Source organism: Diachasma alloeum, unplaced genomic scaffold (genome assembly GCF_001412515.2).
Source record: "Diachasma alloeum isolate Michigan unplaced genomic scaffold, Dall2.0 Dall_scaffold_00201, whole genome shotgun sequence".
NCBI lineage: Eukaryota > Metazoa > Arthropoda > Insecta > Hymenoptera > Braconidae > Diachasma > Diachasma alloeum.
In genome coordinates this window covers 290,851-317,816 of record NW_021680366.1, presented here as the reverse complement: position 1 = coordinate 317,816, position 26,966 = coordinate 290,851, and the positions used below count along the sequence as shown (strand labels likewise).

Genomic DNA, 26,966 nt, shown 5'->3' with positions numbered 1-26,966 from the left:
AATGAATAGTACATAAATAAATATATGAGTTGATTAATTTGGAATGATTATAAAAATTTCAAACCAAGAATTCTATTCGATTCGAATGCTTTATTTCTCTCGGTGTACAGTAACCCAATACTTCTGCGACGAAAATGGTCATCAACATCTCGTAAACAATCAATTGTTACCAATGAAAACGCCAACGTCTGAGAACATTCGCGATTCTCGGTCCGAATCGAAGAATTCCTCACCCAAAAATATACCATCCAAATAAACATGTCCCTGGATTATCCTCACACCATTATGATTCAGCCCGGAGTGCTCCCTCCAATAATAAAATTTCCTCTGACTCACCCACCTTTCAGTATCCTCCATTTTTTTATTATCAAAATAAACCCGAGAATACTTTCTTCGTCTTTTCACGTCTCCTCTCTACTGCCAATTCCCCAGGATCGTTAATCTCCCCCAGCTCGCGTTTTCCCGTGTATCCGAGATTCATGAGCCGCTGCGATAATGCATTCTCAGTGGTAAACGACTCGAGAACATGTACTCGTTACATAATCATCTCAATCATGCCGATGAAAAAAGTAGAAAATGGGAAAAATTTCGAAAAAACCCACTGAATATTCATGAAACAGAATGGCGTCGAAGAGTTGTCTGCAAACAAAAAAAAAGAACACGCGAAAAATAAATGCACAATGTAGGTAATTGGAGAGCGAAATAGTATTTCAGGAATTCCGATTTGAACTTAAAATAAAAATGTGGGGTAAATGGTAAATAAGACCGACGTCGGTGGCCGAAGCGGCTAGGTGCGAGCCTAGTGTGTGAAAGGTTGTAAGTTCGATTCTCCGTGGAACCGAGTTTTTCAACCGGAGGCTCCGGCGAGCGGGAGGTCGCTAATATAGTGACCGCCTGTACCGGCATGGGTTTTCTGTGGTTTCCCATGCTACTCCTATGTTCCATAGGAGTGCGAATGCGGTGCAGTGTAGAATCCACAGCGGCATGCATACGGTCGGATAGGGCCGATTAGCCAATCAGAGGGCAGCAAGGGCCGGAATATAAAAAAAAAAATGGTAAATAAGGATATTCCCTGATTGTTGTTCTCGTTTCATTCAATTATTTAAGAGGAATCATGTTTAAATGCTGATAAAAATTTCGCAGTAGGATATTTCCTCACTCGTGCGTAAATAGTTATTTTCATCGCAAGGTCCACAAAGTATTTTCTGACGAATGTGATTATAGGCACGGAATTTTTCACGGAGCGTTCCGTAATTTTTATCTGAATCTCCTGTGAAAAATTACGATACCGTCTCTAAAATTTTCTGAGTCGATTCCGTAATCGGTAAGCGAATTGTGAGTTCCGCAATTTTTACTGAACATTTCTCTCCGTGCATCAACAGTTGAAAAATTCCTCTCAGAGCTTTATGTTGATTTTTTCTCTCCGCCTGTTTTTCTCGGCCCCATCAATATTCTTCTTCACTTCGTTGTGAAAAAATACATTCAAGTGATGATGTATTCCGGATAAAACACATGCGGATGCTTTATCAAAAGTGTCACATAAATGCTCATGAATTTATTGACGAAGTGATGGGCGCATGCATACGTAATTCAAGTGAGAAAAGTCAGGTGGTGAGACAGGTGGTACACGCCTGGGTTGTTCACTTCGTATTATTCGTATTCTCTCGGCCGTTGGACATTCAGGGAGATACTCATGGAAATGAGAAAAGCGGAATAGGGAAAATGGGGGATGAAACTTCAACTGTATTTTCCCTTTTATCTCTCTCTTTCTCTCTTGAGTGAGTGAAGGGGGGGAAATTGTGGGGTTTAAAGGTGTACGTTGGGTACATTTTCACACTGCGAGGTGGAGCCCCTAGTAGGTGATGTTACCAGTTCTATATTTTCCTAGCAATGTCTCTTGAGCGCCGGATTAAATGCACTTCTGCATCTGGGTATGAGCGGGGAAAACTGTTTCACGCACGTTATTCCTACCTGAATACTTGTCTGGCTTACTTGGGTACACAAGCTCTCTTGTCGTAATCGTAGAAAAGAGGGGGACTTTGCTGCGGAGAAAAAATCTCGACAGACGCGCGAGGACTGGGGGTTCAAGTGTGGAAAAATTTAATAGAAAAACCGGGCGCTTTCTCCCATAAATTCTTTTGAAAATAATGTTACTTCATGGTGCGATTTTCTAAGGGATATTTGATTGAAATAAGTCGAGATTTTTATTGTTCTTCATTAATTATCTCTGTGGATAATTTTTTTATGATAAAAAATAATTTTTTAATTAAAAAAATTAATTTTAATTTTTTTGAGTTAATTCAAAAAACTTTTTAAAATATTTTCGATTTGAGAAAAATATTGAGATTTTTTGTTAATTTTTTTTTTTCAATTAATCTCTTTTTAATTATCTTCTTGGTTCATTTTCTGATCATAAAAAATCATTTTAATTTGGAAAATTAATTTTTGATTTTTTTAAGCTAATTAAAAAATTTTTTTTAGATATTTGCCATTTGAGAAAAATATTTAGATTTTTTCTTTCGAATTTGTTTTTTTTAATTAATTTTTTTTTAATTATCTCCTTGGTTAATTTTTTGATGATAAAAAATATTTTTTCCATTAAAACAATGAATTTTAATTTCTTTAAGTTAATTGAAAAAATTGTTTAAAATATTTTCGATTTTAGGAAAATATTGAGAATTTTTGTTTAAAAGTTTTTTTTAATTACTCCCTGTTTTTATGTGGATGAATTAAATTTTTCTGTTTAAATTTCGTTCTCAAAAATTCATTCATCTGTTTCGAACGAGAATTATTCAAGACTAATTCAATTTCACTTAAATTTTTAATGAAAATTCAAGTCGATCGTAACCCTCTGAAATTAAGTGGCTGGACGGAGATAATGAACTCAACCCTAGTCCTTCCTGATCCATCTAGGATGGCGTTGAGAAGCTACAGGGGTGGCTGTGCTCAACTGGAATCATGGAGTGTAGCCCTGTAATGAAGGAGACGGTATCTATTCACTCCGCATTAGCCATTGGGTCTATCAATCTCTCCTTCTCATCTACCCCCTAACCGTGATTAATTCGTATGCGTTAAGATCTTGATGAAAAAATTAATGGTCGTCCTGTTTTGACAGAGACAACTCCCCAAGATATTTTCCTCCTCCCCTTTGCAGAGAAGAATGAGGAAGCCATCGGGATCGAGTCGTTGAGACTTGATTCAATGACGAAATAATTCATCTCAAGGTTTATCAGATTATTGTCACCAATCGGAAGGATTCACTTATCGAAGCACAATAAATTCGATCCAAATCTGAGATTATCTCGATTAGTCATGTCGCGAGACACTTTACGAGACAAAACTTTGGAGAGATCTCGGCCTCAATGAACATGGAAATCATTGCTTTCGTCTTAGCCTCGAAATACGTAGTATCGACTCCTCTCATGATGACTCCGAGTCCATTTATCTCATATCGGTCTCAAATTTTTCGTGTTTTTGCTTCCGAATGGAAACATTGTAATCGTGAAAATTTAAGTTTTCTATTTTTTGTGTTATATCGACCCGCTATGATCCAAAAAGTCCGAAAATGCATTTTTTTAGACCGTGTATATGTGTATGTATGTATGTATGCGACAAAGTTTTTCGTCAATTTCTCGCTAATGAATAGATGGAATTGAATCACTTTTTTTTTCTTAAATGAAGGTATTGCTAAGCCCTATCCATCGCCACTGATTAAAATTTAATTCATTGACTAATTTGTTTAAATTTCGAATTTTTTCAAAATTCAGTTGTAACACGATAAGTAAAAAAATGTTTAAAATTCATTGAATGACGGTTTAAAAAATTCGTTGGGATGTCCTTTTGACTGAGTTTAAAGAATAATAATCATGATTCAATAATCATTATTTCGATTTATGTGAAGTTTTTCCGAAATTTCGTATTCTTCGAAAATCAGAATTTCGCAGATATCTTTGGATATTGCGCTTCAAATGAATTCAATCATAGCTTAATATGTTTATTTCAATGCGGCTATGACGAAGTTAAAAGATGGTTACAATAACTGTCTCGGTTAATTTGATTTTTAGGATAATTTTTTGAAATTTCGAGTTTCTCATGAATTTCCCTGAAAGTTAGCTTTCTGGTGGTTCCTTTAAATGTGATGTTTCGAATGCATTCAATTATGTATCGAAATTTTCCGAAATTTTTATACTTTCATTAAGTGGAAAATCTAAAACAATTAGTTGAAAAGAAAGTAATTCAATTCAAGAAAATGAAGTAGACTATGAATAATATACAATGGAAAAAATAAGCAAAATGACCATTCGGAAGCATATTGCTAATTTATTAGCAAAGGTAACTATACTAGGAGCAATTTCCCACTTGTTTAATGTAAAATCTCGGTTTTTTGTCTCGGTTTGTCTCGCCTCGACTTTTTTCATATGAAAAACCCGAAAAACTGAAAACCGAGATGAGTAAAATTGACTCAAAGTCATCACAAGAGGAGTCGATACTGCGTATTTCGAGACTGAGATGAGAGCGAAGATTTTCATGTTCATTGAGACTGAGATCGTCTCTCAAAAGTTTTGTCTCGTGATGTCTCGTGAAATGTCTCCCGGCATCACTAATCTGGGTGCAAGTCTGGTAAAATGTTGATTCAAATTCTACATTTGAGTTAAAGAGAACATTTCCTGAATTTTTTCTCTTCTTTCATTAGATGATTTATGTTAAATTATGTCTATATTCAAAGTAAAACTTTGCAAATGGCTTTTTTTTATTCCCGAATAGAAGCTTTGCACCCGTTTAAATTTAATTAAATAAATGACAGTTTGATCAAGTCTCATTGGGTGTTTAAAATAATTTTCTATCAAGTTTCACAATTTTTGAATAATTCAAAATACTTGAGTCAAGTTCAAAGAATCTTAAATCGGAAGTGGAAAATGTCTCGGATGACTTTGATTTCATCTACTTGACATTTCTAGAGGAACGTCGAAGTCAACATAAAAATTAAGGCCGTCATCAGTAACAATCATAGTTATTAGCCCTAAAGTCAATCATCAGCCTTAACTTGACGATTTCAACCCGAACAAAACTCTCACCAAAATCCCCCACCCGAACCGTCCAAATCCTCAAGACAAAACTGTCGGACATTTTCCACATCTCCATTTCCTTCCGCCCGAAGAGTCGACCCGAAAGCGAGCAAATAAAAAATCCTATCCAAGGCAATGTTCAGCAATAAAAGAAACTTCACAGACGATGTCTGCGAGTGACAAAAAATAGATACAAAAGGGAAGGTGAGGAAAAAAATACAAAGTGCTGTGTCTTTTCTCGGTGGAGGGGTTGGCAATCACGTCGTTGTGCCAACGACACAAACGCACAGTAAGGTGAAATTTAATAGCTTGCCAGCTACGATAAACACCTGCGACTTCTCTCTTATTTCCATTCTGTATAAACAAGAGATTCCAATTCCTGGAATGAACATAGTCTTCGTGGGTAATTTCAGGCCACAAGTACCACCCCGAAGATGATTAATTCACACTCAGAGAAAATACACAATTAGAAATTTGTTGAAGTTCGAGTAATAATTGCTTTTGAAACTTCAATACTGTGGATTTGAATTCTGTTAACGATCTAGATGTTCAGGGAACTGTATATTCATCCTGGAAATCCAACAAAATTGATTCATTATTTATCTATTTCTTTACTTATTTTTTTTTATTCTTCATCTTCGGCATTGATATTTCAATGACAAATTGAATTATCAAATTTAGTGATAGATTCCTAAAAATGAGAGATGGGAATTAATTGAAAAATAGAATATCGCATTCTGCTGAATTTTGGATAGATTGAAAATTCTAAACGATAGGGGTTTTTCAGTATTTTTAATCAGTTTCATTGTCGTAAAGGCTTTAAATTTGAAAACCCAAGGGGAATTGGAAATTTGTGAGAAGCAGAAAGACGACATTTTGAAAATTTTCATTGATTTTTCATCAAATTGGGGATTTTCAATGACAAAATTCCTTGAAATTCTAGTGATTGGCGCCTGGAAATTAAAATTCTATTGATACTTCAGTGGAATCCCAAATTTTCTAAGGATATCCAAGGACTTTAACTACGCTTTCTCCAGTGAAAAGCGTTTCTACTTTTGTAGATGAACATCAGAGCTTTTATTTGAACCTCATTTGACCCTAAGGTTGCGGACATTTTACAATGATTTTATTATTTAACCTTTGCAGGTTTGAATTTGAATCTCGACATTGTATCGTTAGAGAATATTCAAAAAATCTGAAAAAAATAGACAGTTTACTCTTGGGGGAAGATTGATGAAATAATTAAAAAGTTGCAATTTTTGAAAATTATAAGCATTTTCTATAAATCATTTATAAACAATTAATTCAGTAGCGAAGTGGTCAAACGGTTTCAGTCGATTTTGGCTATTGGCCAATTTTCAATGAATATCTCGAAATGTAAGGGAAATAGCCAAATTTTTCTCATAATCTTTTTAGTAGCACTCAATTCGCTTTAGAAAAAAGGTTATTATGACAATTTCACTATCTCCCTTAAGTTCGGAAATATTTCTGGAAAACTCAACTAAAGACTGAATTGACTTAAACCGTTCGACCACTTCGCTACTGAATTTTCCACCATAAAAATCATTTGTTCAAAATCGTAACAAATTTATTTATATTCAGAATTTTATTAGAAATCAATTTCATGCCTAAAGAAATAAGGTTTCGGAACAACTTGAATTATTGAGTTTGAACAATTTCAATCATTTATTTACAAACAACGAATGCTGAAAAAAATAATACTTCTGTGCAAAATGTAATTTGCATGACGCTAAATATTCATGATTTTTTTTCAAATTTATCTCACACAATTTAATTGACAAATTTGATGACTGAAAATTGTTGAATCTGCAGTGTGGTCTATACCAAACTGTAAGAAATACTTGGATATCCTTAAGCGGCAGAAAGACGAAAATTCCACAATTTTCATTGATTTTTCCCTAACAAATTGCGAATTTTTAATCACAAAAATCCGTGAAATTCTAGTTACGCCTCAAAATTTAAATTTTCTAAAAAATTCTGTGGAATTTCAGATTTTTAAACAGCAGGAAGACAACTATTACATTATATTAATCCGATAAAATTTTTCATCTCCGATTTTTATTTTTTGCCATTTTTCCATGTATTCTATCAAAATGTGAGGATAGAAATTGAATTGATGGGTATTCTTTCATTATTTGAAAAATTCTATTTATTTTAAAATTTTGCGGAGACATTGAAAAATCGAAATTTTTATTTTCTTGCGAATCGATCATCGTCCCAGCAAAAAATATCAATACCCTCCTTATTATTTATCATAAATATCTCTTCATTTGAAAATGAGAGAAACTGTTCCCACACTTTGTATACTACAATGGGAATAGAATCCAATAAATTTAATTTAACCCTCCTGAACTGACTAGATCTCTTACGTCTCACTTGCACTGCAGTGGCGCCCTATAGGTTGAGTAGTTGGCGGCGGCGCGCCGCTCTACACGCCAGTTCAGGAGAGTTAATCTAAGCGCAAAGAAAAATTGGAAAGAAAACAATAAAATAAATTAGTATAATATAACATAATCTAGCGACGGGCGTCAAGCGCCCGTTCGCTAGTTCCACTAACAATCATAAAAATTATTTCCCTGAAAAGTTATTTCTTCCACAATAAATTTTATTATTATAAGCTTCAAAATTCGAATGGATTCTTCCAGTCCATCGCCTCCATTTATTTTTCCGGGAAAAAGTTTCCCTAAAGTTTTTTTCTGTAGCGGTCGGAGATGAAGGTTTTTTTTTCGGTCGTAGAAAAGTTCTCGAGGATCCCGGGTTTTATTATTTGAAAAAAGTGACGGATTCTGGGGAACAGATCGGTGAGAATTAGCTCGGCTAAGCCGGGATTTTCCCGACCAGTCGAATTTTTATGGGTGGAAATTCCATTAGGAAATTTTTAGAGGATCCGGTGGTCAGGAAGGACTGGTATTTAGTGCAGGTGCGGGGGGCACGAGATACCGAAATGTTTTTCTTAATCTGGGTATTGGAGAGTTGAGGGTTGCAGGTCGAGACCTGTCACGGATTCCAGGGCACAGGTAGGGGCAGGGGAATCTTTTGATGACTACAGCAGCAGCCATTCGACACGCATATCTCAGGAGTAGGGATGTGAAATGACCGTCATTTTTCAATTCGGTCAGGTCAGGCAAAATTGACCGTTTTCTGACCATTTTCTGACCATTTTCTGACACCGAGATAATTCCCCATGCAAAAAATGACTGTCATGAACATCCAGCGTCAAAAATTTGAGAAAATGACTAAAATTCCTTTATATAGATGCAAAATGACGGTCATTTTATTTTTGGTAATTTTTTCGGTCAGATTTTTGGTTATTTTATTTCATTAGTTAGGAATTGAATCGCATTTCATAATTTAAAATTAATGTTTATTGGAACGAATTACAAAACAATCATAAGTTCGATACTCGAGATCACTCATGATAAACTCATGAACTTATTAAACGTCAACAAAATTAATTAGATATATATCTCTGTATATATTATGTTTTTGATCAAAAACTTCATATTAAATTAGAAGGATGCTGGATGAGGCTCGTCTTCAGTCCTTCTCTCCTTAATTCTCATAATTGCTACCGGCTCCCTCATCTAGTTGACTCAGCTTTTCACCTGAATTGCTTGCTGAACGAATTTGGTTATCTAGTGTCGCATAGACCCCTAGTGGCGACGTAAGGGTCTCTATGACCGCCAGTAACCTTGCCGACACCGAGTAACCGAATAAAAATTTCTGTTTCATCTATATAGATGAGAATTGACCGTCAGAATTGAATTGGTCATTTTTTGACTTCCTGACCGAATCGTCAGATTTATGGACATGACCGCGGTAATTGACCGTCATTTGACCGATCATTTTTGTCACTCACATCCCTACTCAGGAGTGATTGCATACTTTTTTGAAGTATGGGAGACTCACAGCCCTCGTTCTGCTTGAATATTTCAATGTGACGAATTGAGGAAAGTGTTTGCGTCGTGTGAGAAATTATTCAAATTTCCTTGGGGAATGTAGGGACTATTCGTTTGGGGTAAACAGAGAGCTTTTGTTCCTTCGTTTGTCTGAATTCATTGAGAATTATTTAAAACACTAAAAAATACTCTTTATTTTCAGGGACATGTCACTGATTTTCAGGAATCTAGGGTAAATAGGTTAATTTCTGAACGGGAGTTAGTTTCTGGACGATTTCAACTTGCACTGTTAGAAATTTATTTAAATTCAAGTTGAAATTAATAATTAAATTAATAATAAGTTGAATTTAAATTTAAGTTAACAGATGCATTTGAATTTTCAATATTCTGAACTTGAATTCAATTGCAGACTAAATTCCTGATTCATCTTGGAAATTCAATAGAATTAAGTTATTCATTGTGAAAGATCATTGAATTTTCAATGACAAATCGAATTTTCAAACCTATCGCGAAAATTAAGCAGCAGATTGAAAATTCAGAAGAAAAGTTGCCTGAATTTTCATGATTTTCAGTAATTTTCATTGTCGTATGACCGTGAGAAACCAAATTTCATTGAATATTCAAGAACATTGATTGATTTATCAATAACAAGACCAATGAAAATTCTATGTAAATTATTTGTTGTTAAAAATTTCAAGATTTTTTATTTGAAATTTCAAGAGTAATTTTCTAACAGTGTGCATTGAATATTTCATAAATGAAATGAATATTGTCGTGGTTATTTCACCTTTCAATAATATTACTCTTGTATAATCATGTGATCGATTAATTTTTCTATTAATCGCCATTTAATAATTAAAAAAATATGGCCCAGTCGTCTAGAAATTAGGGGTTTCGGCTACATTTAACTATTTCTAAATTTTATTATTCTTGGTTTTGTTATTTTCACTTCAAATAATTTTTTTCTGTTAATTAAAACATTCTTGAAGGTATGGAAGCCATCATATCCCCCTTTACGTGATTCTTTTATTTTAGACTAGATCTGTTCGCGCGCTTTCGCGCGCGCTTATCTGTTTGTTGTGAAAATGAAGAAATCGAATTTATTAAACTTCATGTACTCATAGATGTTTTATAAATATTGATAATGACTTAAAGAGAATTAAGAGAAGGAAGAGTGAAACATCAATGAATAATTTTTAATCTTCGATCAATTCCTTTTTTTACGTTTTAAAATAATCTGATTGAAATCTGTAATGGTTGAAAAATGAGGGGAGGGTTATAAATTGATTTCCTAGAAAACTGAAAAAAGTTCTTGAATTCTTCGGAAAATTTCACAATTTTCTAGATAACCGTAAATCTTCAAAGATTTTTCTCGAATTATTTGGGAAACCGAAGAATTTTCATGAATTTTGTAGAGTTTAGAATTTATGTATGAAAATCTGAGAAGCAAGAATTGATCATTTTGGCGCGTGATAAATATAAAAAAATTAAAATTTGGGAAGTGAAGAGTAATTTGTGAGTTGAAAAAATTTAGAAATACTATGTTTTTTTTTCTCATGATCAACAATTAGGCAATTTAGATATGTTTTGATATAAAGACAAACTTCACACATGAAAAAATGAAAAATATGACGCAGAAAAATTTTTTGGCATTTGAAGAATTTGAAAATATCGGGGTTTTTTTTCAGCGACTACTTCACGTGACTCATTAACCAATCAGAATTGAGGATTAGCGGTCAGGCAGTTTCGAGATATTTCGATATAAAACAACTTCACGTTTCTTTCATCTTTAGTAAATTGGATTGTACCACGAAACTCGAATTTCCCTTAACCGTCCAGCAATTGACCTGTTCACCATATTATGAACTCTTGGTGATACTAAACACTGACTAGAGTAACCCTCATTATCAGTGATTTCTATATCTGAGACTTAGTGATCGATTCCTAAAAATTAGAGATGGCTACTTAAAAATTAGTGACATTTTCCGAAAAATGAGAGACCATCAGAGATAGGCAATAGTATTAGATTTTGATAATATTAAAACGGGATTATCTCCTTATATTGTTCAATGTTTAACTATAATTAACAAATTAAAAATATTATAGAATCTATTAGCTAAATTTTTCGATTGATGGTGAATAATTGATATTTTTTCAAACATTTCCCTCTTATAAATAACTAATAAATTTTTTATGAGGTGTCAAACAAATTCTTGTTTTCCTCACATCTAATGAAAAAAATTCCGATTGTAATCTTTGATTACAATGGAAATGTTGATTTTCACATAAGACACTGGGTTAAATCCCGATTTTTAAACATTTCTTTGCAAAACCAAAACAATAATTAAATTGAGAAAACAAATTAGAATTACGAATCTAATCGAGTTTTCTGCAATTTTTTGCAGTTTTCAATAATCTTTGAATTTACCGTAAGGGTAGAACTACACGGAGAGAAATATTCAGTAAAAATTACGGAACAATTCACGTAATCCGTAAGGGGGAATCGTTTTCCGGCAATTTTTATAGGAATGGAAGAGAAGAAATCTGAAACGTTCAGTGAATTTTCAGGTTCATCACCGAACAAAGTACGAAATTGTCACGTAATTTTTCCCCTAGAAGTAAAATCTTACAGAAACTTGCCGACTTATTGTGCCTCCAAAATCAAAAATTCTTGAACGTTTAACAATTTTTATGAAGCTGGTGAGTTATTAAAAAATTACGGAACGACTTGTTGTCCCCACAGCGGTGAGTCATCAAACGGGTGGTAAATTTTTACGAAACAAATCGTAGAATTTGCGTGGCGATTCGTACAATTTCAGTTCCGACTCCACTTTTTATTGAATTTTACTTCGCCCGCGGATTGCGTTTCGAAACGTAATTTTTTTTTTCTGGTAATTTTTATTGAATTTTTCTCTCCGTGTATTAATTGAAATTCTGAGGAAGTCCGACGGAAATTTGACCCCAAAATTTTCTACACTCTCCCCCAAAACAAATCCCTTTGAAAGGTCACAAGCCCCTACCGCCGTGTTCTATCCCCCAAGCATCCCGGCTTTGACGTAGGTAACCGACTCACCCCCACCCCCGCCGATATAATCCACCTGGCGCTCCTCGGGGGTTGGCCAATGCGTCGTTTTCTTCCAGGGGCATTCGGTAACAACATTGATACAACGTGCAGGAGTTGCGAGAAGTGTGGATTATCCAAACGCCTAGGTTTCCCGAGTACATGTAGGGAAAGGTCGCGAAGGGGCGGGGGCAGGATGGGGTAACGGCTGTGGCGCCACCGTGCCGTTGGGACGGGGCGGGAGAGTACGTCACGATGAGACTCGATGACGGCGCGGGGCCCTCAGTTCGTCGCGAGCCGCGTCCTGTGACGCATCGTTTTAACCGTCAAATAACTGACCTTTTCCCACAATTTATCACATGTCTACGTGTGCTCCACTCATTCAAACAAATTCAATGCCATCCAGTGGCGACTGATTACGACATTTAAAGCTCCCGTTTATGTATTTATTCTTGAAAATGTCGAAACTTCACTGACATTTGTCCACATGAGATGACACGCACCTGTGCATTCGCATCATGAATTGCCAAACTGCGGATTATTCCGGGGTGATTGATCTTGTGAGCAATCAGTGACAGTGAATTTTATTTATTCATTCAATTGCGATTTTTTGACGAAATTTTAACTTATGACGCGTGGAATATTTATCTGAAGTGTTGACAGGGTTTTTATTCTTCATTCGTGCTTGATATACGTGTGCAGACGAGTGTTTTTGTGTGCGCCAGTGAGGCGACCTTGACGGGTGTAACCTGGGGAAGAGAGTCTCTCGGTTTTATTGCCGACTGTTGTGGAATTGGATCGAGTGCCTTTTATTCTCATTTTTTGTGTTTCGCTATTTTTTTTTGAGTTTTGCGGAAGAAGTGATTGCGGGTGAAGGGGAGGGTGGAAACATCGCCACGTGTGGAGCCTGGAGGGAGGGGCCTGGAGATATTTCTCTTGTCATCGGGGCTGTCTACGTATATCGAGTAAGTACCGCATATGAGAGAAGGATGTACAGGAGGGGGGTTAAATGGAATTTTGTAAATGTTGGATGGTTCGGGAGCGGATCGTGCGATTCGAGGGTTTTTTTTTCGATTTGAAGCCTTTTCGTAAGGCTTTGAATAGCAGAAAATTCGGATTTCACGCGGGCGTTTTTGAGTTATTAAAAATTGGACAGAAACAGTTTTTGAAAATAAAGGAGATGAAGGAAGACAGAGTGACATGAACTTTCTTTCGTAAATGTTTGATTATTTGCGGAATAAATAATACTATTCTGCTCATTTTTTTTTTCATTTTAAAGTTTGTGAAAATATCTTGTAAATATCGGCAAATTTGTCAAATTTCACTCTGCCGTTTTCGAGTTATTGAAAATTGAGACAGAAACAGTTTTTGAAAATGAAGGAGATGGAGGACGGCAGAGTGACATGAACTTTCTTTCGTAAATGTTTGATTATTTGCGGAATAAATGATACTATTCTGCTAATTTTTTTTTCATTTTAAAGTTTGTGAAAACATTGTGAAAGTGTCGGCAAATTTGTCAAATTTCACTCTGCCGTTTTCGAGTTATTGAAAATTGAGACAGAAACAGTTTTTGAAAATGAAGGAGATGGAGGAAGACAGAGTGACATCAACTTTCTTTCGTAAATGTTTGATTATTTGCGGAATAAATAATACTATTCTGCTCATTTTTTTTTCATTTTAAAGTTTGTGAAAATATCTTGTAAATGTCGGCAAATTTGTCAAATTTCACTCTGCCGTTTTCGAGTTATTGAAAATTGAGACAGAAACAGTTTTTGAAAATGAAGGAGATGGAGGACGGCAGAGTGACATGAACTTTCTTTCGTAAATGATTGATTATTTGCGGAATAAATGATACTATTCTGCTCATTTTTTTTTTCATTTTAAAGTTTGTGAAAACATCGTGAAAGTGTCGGGAAATTTGTCAAATTTCACTCTGCCGTTTTCGAATTATTAAAAATTGACACAGAAATAGTTTCTGAAAACGAAGGAGATGGAGGAAGACTGAGTGAAATGCACTTTCTTCCGTAAATGGTAAATATCTGGGGAAAAATGATGCGACTCTGCCGATATTTGTTATTCATTTTTAAATTTGTGAACATGTAAAAAATGACGCCAAATAGTTGAAGGTTATAACAGGGAATTTTAACAAATGAAGGAGATGAAGGAGGATAGGATGAAATTAACTTTCTTCCGTCAATGTTAAATATTTCAGGAATAAACAATTCGATTCTGCTGATTTCTTTTTCATTTTAAAATTTGTGAAAATATCTTGAAAGTATATAATATCTGAAAATATCTTAAAACGTCGGAAATTGTGAACAAATGAAAGAGATATCGAAAGATTACCGTATGAACCTAATGAACTTTAATGAAGATATTACCTAATGAATTTTTTTTCGTAAATATTAAATACCTCTGAATCAAACGATTCGATTCTGCTGATTTTGTTATCATTTCAAAGTTGGTGAAAATATCTCTAAAATGGCGTCGTTTTTTTAAATTTCACCCTATTATTCCAGAGTTATTGGACACTGAAGTTGGAGAATTCTAATCTGCCGTCAAAAGACGAAATTTGTCGAATTTCTCTCCTGATAAAAAGAAAGTTTGTTGTTAGTTAGAGGGAGGATGTGGAGATCAGGGGTTTCGGTATCTTTGGCTTGCAAAAACGTCGCCGATGCGTCTCGGCGTCTCTCACCCACCCTCTTCCCCCCAAACTACCCTGCGGAGTCCGTCCGACGTGCTCCGCTTTAGAATTGGGTCACTCTAACGTCAAAAGGGGTTTGCAGGGGTGGGGGTTGGATTCTAGGTGTGAGGGGGAGGGATTCCGAGGGATTTCCATGTAAACTCAGTCGAAACACACAAGGATAAACCCACCACCCTCGTACCAAGCCGACATTATCATTGGTCTGAATCATTTTTACTTGTCAGTCTTTCACTTATCTCATCAATCTTCACTCGTCATCTTTATTTGGGACAGGAGAAAAAACTTATTCTAATTTATGTCGCGGGGGTTTTGAGAAGCATTCGAGGACATCCACTGGAAAAATAGGAATGTTTTAGATTTTGTTTACGAAGAAATGATTAAAATGGATTGTTTAGACTTCGGGCGTTTCAAGATGTGAGACATTTCAATTTTATCTTTTCGTTTATTAATAGTACATTAGAGTACAAGGGCACAAATTTCGTTTTCAACGAATGTGTAGTTTACAGGCCGAGCCGAAGGCGAGGTCTGTACACACATTCGTTGAAAACGAAATTTATTACCGAGTGCTCTATAATATTTTATGTCAAGTCGCGCAGAACTCGACTTATTGCACGGCGCGACGACATAAATAAAAATTTTCTTAGAGAGGAGATAATGACGTCACACTTCCCTAAACTTCGTAATTAATGCACTAGGAGGCGCTACTTCCGCTCGGGTGTCAAGGGTAAAGTGAAGTTCTTTTTTTCCTCATTTATTCTCGAGATTGTTATATTTTATGCTTTAATCCTCGATCACTCGCGCTCGGCTGCCAGCCATCATTCGTCGTACGGTCAGCGCAGGTTCGTTGGGTTAAGCCGAGCGCGCTGTTGCCACGTTGGCGCTTACGGCTATGTGCGTATTTCAAGTGTGGCAGTGAATGTAACAACACTGTCGCTCGAGTGGTAGACGGGGACTCACTCGCACCGGGCGGCGCCGCGCCGCATTTCTGTCCGTTCGATGTTTCTAGCTAAAATAGCTACACAAATAGCTAAACAAATTTTCTGAGAAAGGAACGGACAGCGCCAACACTTAATAAAAGGATTGAACTAGAAACTAAGGTTTTTAGAATTTTTAAGCGCCCAGAAACACGCTGAAGTATGCAAAAACGAAAACGGGAGGCGCCGCCATTTTCACTCGGTCATTAAGAGAGTAATCGAGGGTTAAGGTATACACTGAGAAAAAAAATTACTTTTGCCAAGGAATCATTTTCTTGGGAGAAGAATTTATTTTTTGCGGAGCGTATTTCTCCAGGCCAGTCATTGTCAAGGAATCCAAGTCCATCTCTAAATATTACAATTATGTTCAATTATGAAATGATTATATTACATATGACCTTGAATGAACTCCATTGACAATTATTAACCTTTAAAATTATTTCAAATTATTATACGTTAGAAAACCTCGAATTTGAAAAAATTGAAAAATAATGAAGCGTGTTCATTCAAGGTCATATGTAGCATAATTATCTCATTATTCAACATAAGTGTAATATTTGGAGATGGACATGGACCACCTGGGAATGACTGGCCTAGAGAAATAAGCTCCTAAAAAAATAAATTCTTGTCCGAAGAAAATGATTCCTTGGCAAAAGTAATTTTTTTTCCCAGTGTATCTCAAGACAATCGGACCGAAAAGTTAGTTCCTATGGATTTCCAGAAAAAATTCTCAATAACTTTATTTATTGCATTCTCATAAATTATTGTGTTTTTCTATTCTTATGTGTCGTAGATGTAGGCAACAATAACTGTTTGAATCAAATGATGTTTATTCCTCAAAAATTGTATCATCGTTTTTTGGTCACGAAATTCTAATTACGTGAGATGATTACACCGTTCAATAACAGAAAACAACAATTTTTAGGATTTGGTGATGAGACGAAAAAAAATTTAAAAAAAAAGAAAATCATCAGATAAATTATAAGATGAATAATCGAATATAAAAAAAACAGACATTATCCCTATCTTCGGGCAACCTCGCTCATTTAATGCCTCAACAATCGAAATTCATATGAATTTCGCGGATAAAGGAAGAAATTGGATCTATTTTTTTTTCTTCTTTCTTTTCTATTCAAACGTTAATTTTCACATGGGGACGTGTGAGAGTGTTTTTGGGGTCGAAGGGGGTCGATGGAAAGGGAAGGATGACATTTTCGTCTGTATGTGTGTGGAGCACAAGCCCGGGGCACTGAGAAATATGAATGGCTCTGACGTCCGTTGGTTTGCCGAGAAAGGGGTGGTGGGAAAGGGTGATAGAGAGGAATGGGAAAACAAAACAGAGAGGTGAGGGGTGGTTTAATATGTGGGGATGCAATCTTTTTAATGTGTCAGGTACAAATATTTCGGACGTTTCCGACGGAGTTTTAATGATAAGAGATGAATGTGTGGGTGAGTGACGGGCGGGTGGGGAGGGGGATGTACAGATGTTGATATGACCTTCCCGAGGGACAATGGTTGGGGTATTTAATGTATGTCAGTTCCTGACACTTTTGTGAAGGTCGGAGAGATGGTGTTTGGTGAGATGATTCATCTGTTGGGGGTCCAATTGAATTTCTGACATGGAATTGAGAAATTAGTGGTGATTTGAAAGATGGTTCTTTGTTGCAGGGATGGAAATATCGAGGGTTTTGGAGAGTTTGTGGGTTGTTTGAGGAGTTTCGAATGGCTTGCAAAGTTGGTTAATTAAAAAACTGACAATTTTCTTAAATTAATTAAAAAATTGGACTTTGTTGCAGTGCAGTTGCAGTGAAATCAGGAAAATTCATTGGTAATTAATGGAATTATTATCATTATTTAAAATTGAGGGAATTATGGGGAACGAAAAGTTCATGGATTCACTTCTCTTGATATAGATCTCATGACGTTTGACTCTTATTTTACTCTTATGTCTGTTTGTGCTTCCGAATGAAAGCATTATACTTATCAACTCCGAAATTTCCAATTTTTTGTGTCAGGATAACTAATTTTGGCCTCAAGAGTTCGAGTCTGTTATTTTTACATTTAAAAAATAATTGTTTAAATGTGGGCGTCCACATGAAAAGGGCCCACTTTGACGGTATTGGAGTTATGTATGTTCCGATAATCTTGATCAGATTTCTCACATTTTGAGTCCAAAATCAACTCGATAGAATGAAAACTGACGTCAGTATAGACGATCAAAAATACAATTTAACATTGGTTTAAATGGGAGATGTGGAGAGAAAAACGTGAATATCTCGGAAACTAGATGCGAAAAAGTGGGCCCTTTTCACGTGGACGTACACAAATGAATCCAATTATGATTTAAAGTATTCTTTAAATGCTACCTTGACCGGGCTCGATCATGAGATTGATTGCATCATCTGTTGTTGAAAAAGTTTATTTTTAAACCAATATTCAGTGAAAGGTAAAAAAAATCAAAGTTGGGGCAATGTTCGCTGCCAACGTTGAGGCAATGTTGGGTTCAATGAATCATCGAATTGAATTTAAAATACATCGCTATAGAAATTCCAAGCAAATTGCTAATTTATTAGCAAAAATATATTGACTATGTTGTGACAAACGCAATTTCCGACTTGATATAACCCTTATTTTATCTTCATGACTCTTAAGCTGTTCTTACGACCGTTATCTGACCTCCATGACACTTTTTATCACCTTGATTTAACCCTCATGACCCTGAGAATCCTGCTTCTGAATCAAGAGTGCATTTTACCTGTCCACAAATCTTTTGTAATTTCAATAATTGCATAATAATTTTAAAAAATTTCCCATAATTGGGATATTATCTACAATTTTTTCCTAAGAATATTTCTTTCCTCCGCACTGTTTAATTTATCAATACATAAATTTTCCGAGAGATGGCGTTGACGGTCCGGAGATGTGACGTCATTCAAGGTCATCTGATCGTTTTGAAAAGATAAATTTTGTCATTATAAAAAAAACAATTTCCAAAGTCTTACCGTGAATTTAGGCGTAATTTAACAACAATACAAAAAAGCATGTAAAATTGCAATAGTAGCATCCAGAAAATAAAGTATTCTATTCTATTCCATTTTCAAAAATAAAAATAAAATACAAAACAACTCAAGAAATATCCGTAATGAAAAAATTTGATAATTACAGGTGATAATGAACGCAATGACATCACACTCTAATCATGGTATCACTGAATGTCAATTTCCATAATAAACTATTCTATCACAATTCGAATTTAAACTGAACACCACTGAGAATGCCTCTACACCTCCCGTCAATGAAATAAAAAAAATCCCATGGATTATTCGCCCGGAGTTGATTAAATTATCAATAATTAATGAGTAATTTTCGCTGGTGCTTGAGTAACACCTCCCCCACGTATTTTCCCCCTATATCGACCCGAGTCTCGTGCGCAAATCCTGACTAAAAATGAAAACTAGAGCAATGACATCAACCACAGGGTTTCATATTCCCGATCAATTATGGAACAATTAACGCGCTCATCGATGCAAAATTAATGTCGTTGGTTTAATACGTTGTGTGCATGTGGAGGGCATACCAGCGTTAACTCTCTCCTCTCCGCTTGTCTAGTGACATTGAGACCTCCTCTTGGTTGAGGTTTGTGGCGTCATACTCACAGAGATGTACTTGCACACACCAGTTTGGATGACGCCGCAAAATGGGGGCGAGTTTTAATGAGATGCCGCTGGCTATTTCGCACTCAGTCATCCGCAATACCTCTATCCGTTTCCCTTTTTTTGGGGGGGGGGGGGAATTTTAACGTCATTGAATATCATCAAATTGATGAGGCTAATGGGTAATTCATTTACACTGATTTGGTGGGAATATTTCAATTGGTGATTAACTCATTACAGTTCAATTACATTAATTTGAGAGAAATTACGCAATTTCATCCAATAAAACTATTTATTTGGGATTTATTTATTTATTGCACCGTGATTTTTTTAAAGTAATAAACTGGTATATTTATTCCAATGAGAATCATTTGATTTTATGGGATATTAGGGGGCTACGCTCCCTGCTTGCTCCGCTTGCCAAAACCCATATGACCCCCTTGAACCTTACTCTGACCCTCGTGATTCTCATTATACCCCTCGTGATCCTTATTTTGACCCTTAATTTTGGAGTGTTAATTTCGAACACCAAATTTCCATCACTAAAACTCGATTCGGATATTAACAATATAGAGAGATATTGAGGCCCTTATTTTGACCCTTGTGACCCTTATTCTAACTCTCATAATCCTTATGCTGATCCTCATGACCTTTGTGACCTTGAAATTCGGAATCTTAATTTTGAGTACCAAATTTTTATCACCAGAAGTCGATTCCAATTTTTATAATATAGAGAGAAATAATTTATTAATTAATATTCCTTATTTCAATTTAAAATAAGGAATATTAAAATAATCCTTATTTTGACCCTTGTGACCCTTAGTTTCGAACCCCCATATTCCTTATTTGGACCCTTAATCTAACCCTCGTTACCCTTACTTAGACCCTTAAGCTAACCCTTATTCTGTCTCATACGGTCCATTACGGTCGTGACCCTTATTCTGACTCTCATAATCCTTATGCTGATCTTCATGACCTTTGTGACCTTGAAATTCGGAATCTTAATTTCGAGTACCAAATTTTTATCACCAAAAGTCGATTCGGATTTTTATAATATAGAGAGAAATAATTAATTTATTCATCAATTAATTAATTAATTCATTTGGGATTTAACACGATATTATTAATTTCAACTAGATTTTCTTTTAATTAACGAACTCAATATAATTCTATACAATGAATAATTCATCAATTTCAAATAAATTCATTCTTAGAATGAAATGAACAATCTATTTAATTTACATAAACAATGATTAGATGTAAAAAAAATTGGTTTGAAATTCTTTTAAAATTTTATTTCTGTCCGGAAAATGACATGATTTGGATGAATGTCGTTTCATTTTGCAGATTTTAATGAGGGCTTTGAGATGACGAAAAACTCATTAAATTCATTCCGCTGATGACCGAGTTATTGAAGATCAAAGGAAATAAATAATTGATATCATCTCTGTCCTGATGAATTAAATTATCGTATTGGAGGGATGCTGGGGAAATGATAACAACGTTGATTAAACTCTCAAAGGACGCGATGTTTCGCTAAATTATTTTAGCCTCCTCAGGCAAACAAATGGATTACGAATGGATGCCCCGCAGTCATGAAATGAGGTAATTGCTGGGCAGAGACAACATCATAATAAAATCTCGATATAAATTCAATGCAGTGTGACATACAACAACTAGGTATTATCTTTATTAGAGAAGATTAATTTATGACAAATTTTGCGTTAACAATTTCACATTTCAAATTTAATAAACCGTTTGTGGTGTGGAATAGCAATCTTAATTGCTGGTAGAAAAATAAATTATATAGCAGAGAGTACAAAAAAAATAATTTAGTTTTTCCTCAATAGTTCTTTTTTTTGGGCGCCATGGAAATTTCCCTACACTGAGAAAAAAAATTTCTAATATCGGAAACATATTTTCTAGAGAGAAGTAAATTATTTTCAATGGCTTAAATCTCAGAATGTGTGCACTTCACGGAACTCGAATAAATTTTCATTCATCACTATCGTTCCGCGTTACGCCATGAATATTTTACATATTGCAATATTGGAAGTGCATAACAAAAAAATCATGAAAACAATAAAGACTAGAAGATTGACGATTCTTCTACGCGATTTAAGTAAGTTCATTTGGGATAAAATCATTCTTGAGTACAAGAATATTTTAAAGCATGAGGCCTTTCTCGTCTCACATGAATTGAGATGCCTGAGAGAATTAAGCAATTGAAGAAAATTTACTTGTCTCCAGAAAATATGTTTCAGATATTAGAAAATTTTTTTTCTCAGTCTAATTGAGAATGGGGTAACCTCGGAGGCTATAGCTGGACGGGTTACAAAAACATCCGAATTTCATTTTTTTTTTCTTGAGACTGTGATCTGAAATCGATGTGCAAGAATTCTCAATGATGTAGCTGCTACATCATTGCCATCAGCTGCCTGGCATTGATGGTATCGATATGGCATTGATCCATTGTAGCATACTCAGACATTTCTCCCATGACTTTTCCATTTTTTTTCATTACTTTGACTCTTTACATGAAACACCTTAATATTACGTTTACTAAGATTTTCTTCGAATAAAGATGATTAGAATTAATAGCTAGAATTATGAGTTTATCTCACATTTTCTATGTTAAGGACAGGAGAATCTGAAGGCAATATAGTGAAAATGATGATCGATTTTTTTACTTTGAACAAATAATATTAATAGCCAAATATAAAATTTCTGATATGGGTAAAAAAAACTGTGACTCAATATTCCATATAAGTTTTTAATTTTTAATTCGATGCTTAAAACACGATATGACCATATTTTAAGCACGGAATTATATTGATGAGATGAACAACAGATTAATTGAATTACCGTGTTAACTAATTAAAAATTGATAATAGTGTGGGTACGCACTTTTATCAGTTTCAACAGCACTGTGTGAAAAAAAAAAAAATTATGGACAATTGACTAACAATTTTCAGGAGTGACACTGAATGCGATTTAAGGGGCAAAAAATCATCATCAAATTTATGGTTTTACTGAAAATTCAGTAAAATTCCAGAATTTTTAACGGCCGTGACTATTCGCACCATTGCGTGAATCACTCCCGTACACTCCATACACTCCACGCATGCGTGAAGTTTGTGTTTCACGCAGCCGAATTNTTTAACGGCGCAAAGACGAGAATTCCTCAATTTATTTCAATTTCCAATCTAATATGAATATTCAGAGCCAAATTACATGGAATTTTCAATGAAATCTGAAATTTCATAATTTCTTTCCCCCTAAATTGCATTCAGTGTCGCTCTCCTGAAAATGAAAGAATATATTTACCAGAATGTCCTGGTTCTCTATTCATTTTCAGGTAAAAATGGAACATATATTAAATGTTCTGTTTGATTTTTTCACGAAATGCGGAATTTTCGATGAGAAGATGTCTTGAAATTTCCGTGAAACTTGAACATGATAAAAATTTCCGGAATTTCACCCAGAAAATTGAAACGTAAATTTTGAACAGTGAAACATTGAATTCCAGAAATTTACACTCTAAAGTGTGTTCTAGAAGGAATTCAATTGTAATTATGATTAAAATCTCATTCAATGAGGATAGGAATATGAGCAAATTTATTGCAATATGAAAATTTAACAGCCGATAAATTGGGACATATGATTCTCATTGAATACTGCTTTTTGCAATGAGAATGATGATCCATTCAAAAAAGGAATAGAAAATCTGATAGGAGGAAGGGCGTAATAAAAGGGTATCAACGCCGCTTGTTTTCCAAATAATGTATGCAGAGAACAGATGAAGCAAAGAGCGGGGTGAGGAGAAGCCATTCCATATCAATTATAACGCGGGTGATACAGATCGAACGCGTGAGTGCTACTAATTTCCCCTATCATTGCTATTCCCAGCTGATTCTTGCATATATGGTGTATAAACTCGGTATAAACCTAGCCAATTGAAATGTATTCGACGAGTCACACGACAACGTGGGACCTTCGGTACCCAACGGCCTCTAAAAATAGAAATATTCAGGGGCTAAGGAATAAAATGAAAAATATTATGTATTCTCTCCGAAGGTAAACATTTCGACACCTTGATACCTTAATGGAGTGGAAAATGTATTTTTCACGCTGGAAAAATGGAGAGGAAAAATTTTTTTTACGGCGAATCGATGATTCCGGGGCGGGAAGTTTTCGGTGAGTTTGGGGATGGAAACCCCGGGGTATGATTCAGTTATATCCGGGGGGATCGGTCGAGGAGGTCTGATCGAATTTATTACACGCTCGGAAGCTCGGGCGCTAGACAGACGATTCAGCGCGCGACTTTCTTCTCGTTTTTCCTTTTTCAAAGCAATTGAGGGGAGGACAGAACGCTCGCCTGCGGAATTCACAACCGTTTTCATTATATTTCGCGTGGATACGTGCAGACTCTCAATTCCTTCAGCACTCTGATTGTATATTGCGTGAGGTGGGTCGGAAGGAGTCTCTGTAGTTTCGGGTGAAGAGGCAAATTTCGCGGAGATAAAATTTCCTGTCTCACATGCACTGGCAAAAATTTTCGTATGAATTTTCTGTGCCAAATTCCGGAACTTTTTATCGTGTCCAAGTTCCACTGAAATTTCAGGAAATCTTGTGACTGAAAAATCAAATATTCCATTGATTTTCTGTTCAAATGATCTAGAAATCAATAAAATACTTGATTTTTCAGTTCAATTATTCTGTGAAAATTCAGAAAAATTAGGAAAATTCAGGGAAAAATTGAAAATTCGTGTTATTTTGTTTCTGAATATTTATGTTCTACTGAAAATTCAAGGACTCTGGGACAAGGAGAGGGACTCTGTTACACATTTAAAGAAAAATTTTTCCCAGCTTGAGAAATCCAGATTCCAACACAGTCTCTCTAATTAATTTTCGGAGAATTAATAGCTTCATTGTGATGAAGTTACGGAGACTCACCTGCAAACTTGGCCTCCTCACAACTTGAAAAATTGACGTTCTCAACAGTAGAGTCACCAAAAAAAATAGTACACTGATAGAACGGATTAGTTATTGTTAACGAATGGATTTTGGTTGGAGGTTAGGGTCTATTCGGTCCCACCAAATGTTCATTCGTTAATAGTTAACGAATGTATATTTGAGGAGCCTTGTTTGACTTGACTTTCGCCATTCAAGTGAACCATTCGTTAACTATTAACGAATATTCATTTGGTCATATTCAACTCTACCATTCGTTAATAGTTAACGAATCTCGTTTGGAATAAATGAATCAGTCTATCAGTGTAGAGTCTCCCTAATTTCTATTTCTAAAGGTTGACAGGTCAGCTGTGGGACTTAAAAAGACTTTACTGTTCTCATACGACCTTTTTTCATTCGAAATATCTGGATGATGAAATTAGAGTCTCTTTAACTTCTATCTCCATAACTCCTCAGCGACTTTTCGAGAGCTCCCTAATTTCTGTTTCTCGAAATCGACAGCCCCAGTCCCCTGGAGTTGGTGAGACTGTTATACGTTTGAAGAAAGATTCTTTCCCAGCTTGAAAAGTCCAGATGAAAGTCGTGACAGCACAATCTCTCTAACTCATTTTCGGAAAATCAATAGCCGCATCATTACGAAGTTACGGAGACTCGTCTCAATGATAGACTCAAATTTCCTCAAACACTTTCATATCACTTCCTGTCGAATTAAATTCGTAAAGTTGATTCGAAAGAACTCCCAAGCTCTCTGATTACGCATTCAAACCTAGCGGAAGTCTCGCGAATACCTTACCCCTTCCATACCCCGATATTTCCTATTATTTTGACATCGGAGAGTAGTTTGATGGTGAATTATGAGCATTGTGGCTTTAAAGTGGAATGTACGAAATGACACGAGTCGTTATAGTTATGTGGTCGACATGTAATGGCTCACTAAACCCCCACCAACGTATAATACCTAATAATCGTTCGTGGACGGGGCAATTAGCCGACATTCCATTAACGCTTGCGATCACTCCCGGGACTTTCATAACGTACATTAATACTCTGTACTGAAACTTCACGGACGGGCCGGAGGGAAGAGCCAAATGGCGTTTTCCCCCAAAAAATCATTCATGTCGTCATAAATGCTTTGGACCTTAAACGATCGTTTCTTCTAATGGGCGCGTATTACTCAGCTCTTGCGGTTATATTGCTATTGCTGAAGTAAACTTGGAGAGCCGGTGGGCTGCACTGTTTGTGGCTCTTTGTTTTTCAACGAGTTGTTGTTGAATTCTTTCTTGATTTTGAAATTTATCACACTATTAAGAAACATCAAGTCAAATATGAAATTCCATGATATTTTTCCTCTCTAAATAAAATTAAATATCACTTTCACGCAAATTACCAGTCAACTGTATGTGAAATTCCATTTTTTTGTGCCAGTGTAGGGGAGGGTGTGCCTGTACCGCTCAGCGGGTAATACCGCTCACCCGATTTTCTCCACAACCATCAACTTGAAAATTTCTTTCTGTTCCTGATCATGAAGAATTTGATGATAGGATGTGATTGTCGGAAAAATTTCACTTTATTTACCACTTTAAATATGAAAAAATACGTAACGAAGTTTTGAGGTCTTTACAGTGCAAAATTTGTGGACTTTTAATTAAGGTTTTTGATAGTTTCAAACGCTGAATTCTCATATTAAACTGTGGTTATTCGATTCGTGGTACTTTCACGCGTAATTTGAGACCAATTCGAACTCAAAACTCCACTCATGTCAATAATTATCAACAATTTTGTTGACGCCGAGCGGAGCCGGTAATACCGCTCATAGGATCGGCCACGTAGTTGCTCGACAGCACTTGAGTACAGGTTAGGTTGCGGCTCGAGCGAGACACGCAAAATTCTATGAGCGGCATTGGAATCGTGCCGAGCGGTATTACCCGTCGGCGGGTAGTACCGCTCAATAGGCTCTCTCTTTTATTTTCAATCAATTTTGTGGATTTTAAGGAGAATTAGGCGTCTACACTTCAACAATAACGAGTTCAATAGTTAAAGAAGTCTCACAAATACGTTTTTTACACTCAAGTTGAAATATAAAATATAAAACTGGCATTTCCCCTTAGGCGAGCGGTACAAGCACACTCTCCCCTACATGTTGGAATAATGTATTCACTTTGTATTTTCTGAGTGCAGAAAACAGGTGAAGGGTTGGGAGACCTTAAATAAAAAATAGATGAATGAATAAAGAAGTAACTACAGTTTATGGGGAAAGAAATCTTATGTTCCAATTTTTTTTCATGATATTGGGGAAATTAACATGAATAATAATAGAGAGGACCGTAAGAGCCATCATTTCGATTTTTTTTTCTTCAAAGCCAAAGGGGCATCTGTTTTCTTTTTAATCGCGAAATTGAATTTACCGACTTTTCCTATTTTCTGGCGAATATAGCAATCATATGAGTTGGCAAAATTTTTTTTAGACCGTGTGTCGAATTAGTATATTTCGATACTAGTGAGACGGAATTTTCAGCTCGTATGATTGGCAGCCCTCGGCTTCGCCTCAGGCCGCCAACTTTACACTCGTGGAAAGTCCCGTCTCTCATGTGTCGAATAATATTTTTTATGCCAC

General features: G+C 35.6%; 1 protein-coding gene across 2 annotated transcripts in view; it reads left to right on the top strand.

Annotated features, from left to right (window-relative positions):
- Positions 1–26,966, top strand: part of LOC107035897 — a 116,830-nt gene that overhangs the window by 10,984 nt on the left and 78,880 nt on the right. The window contains exon 1 of one of the 2 annotated variants that reach the window (XM_015253531.2): positions 12,938–13,012. The exons of the other annotated variant lie outside the window; for it this stretch is intronic. The gene's annotated coding sequence lies outside the window, so the exon portion shown is untranslated. Of the gene's footprint in view, positions 1–12,937; positions 13,013–26,966 lie in introns of those variants that run through there. 2 annotated transcript variants of the gene reach the window in all.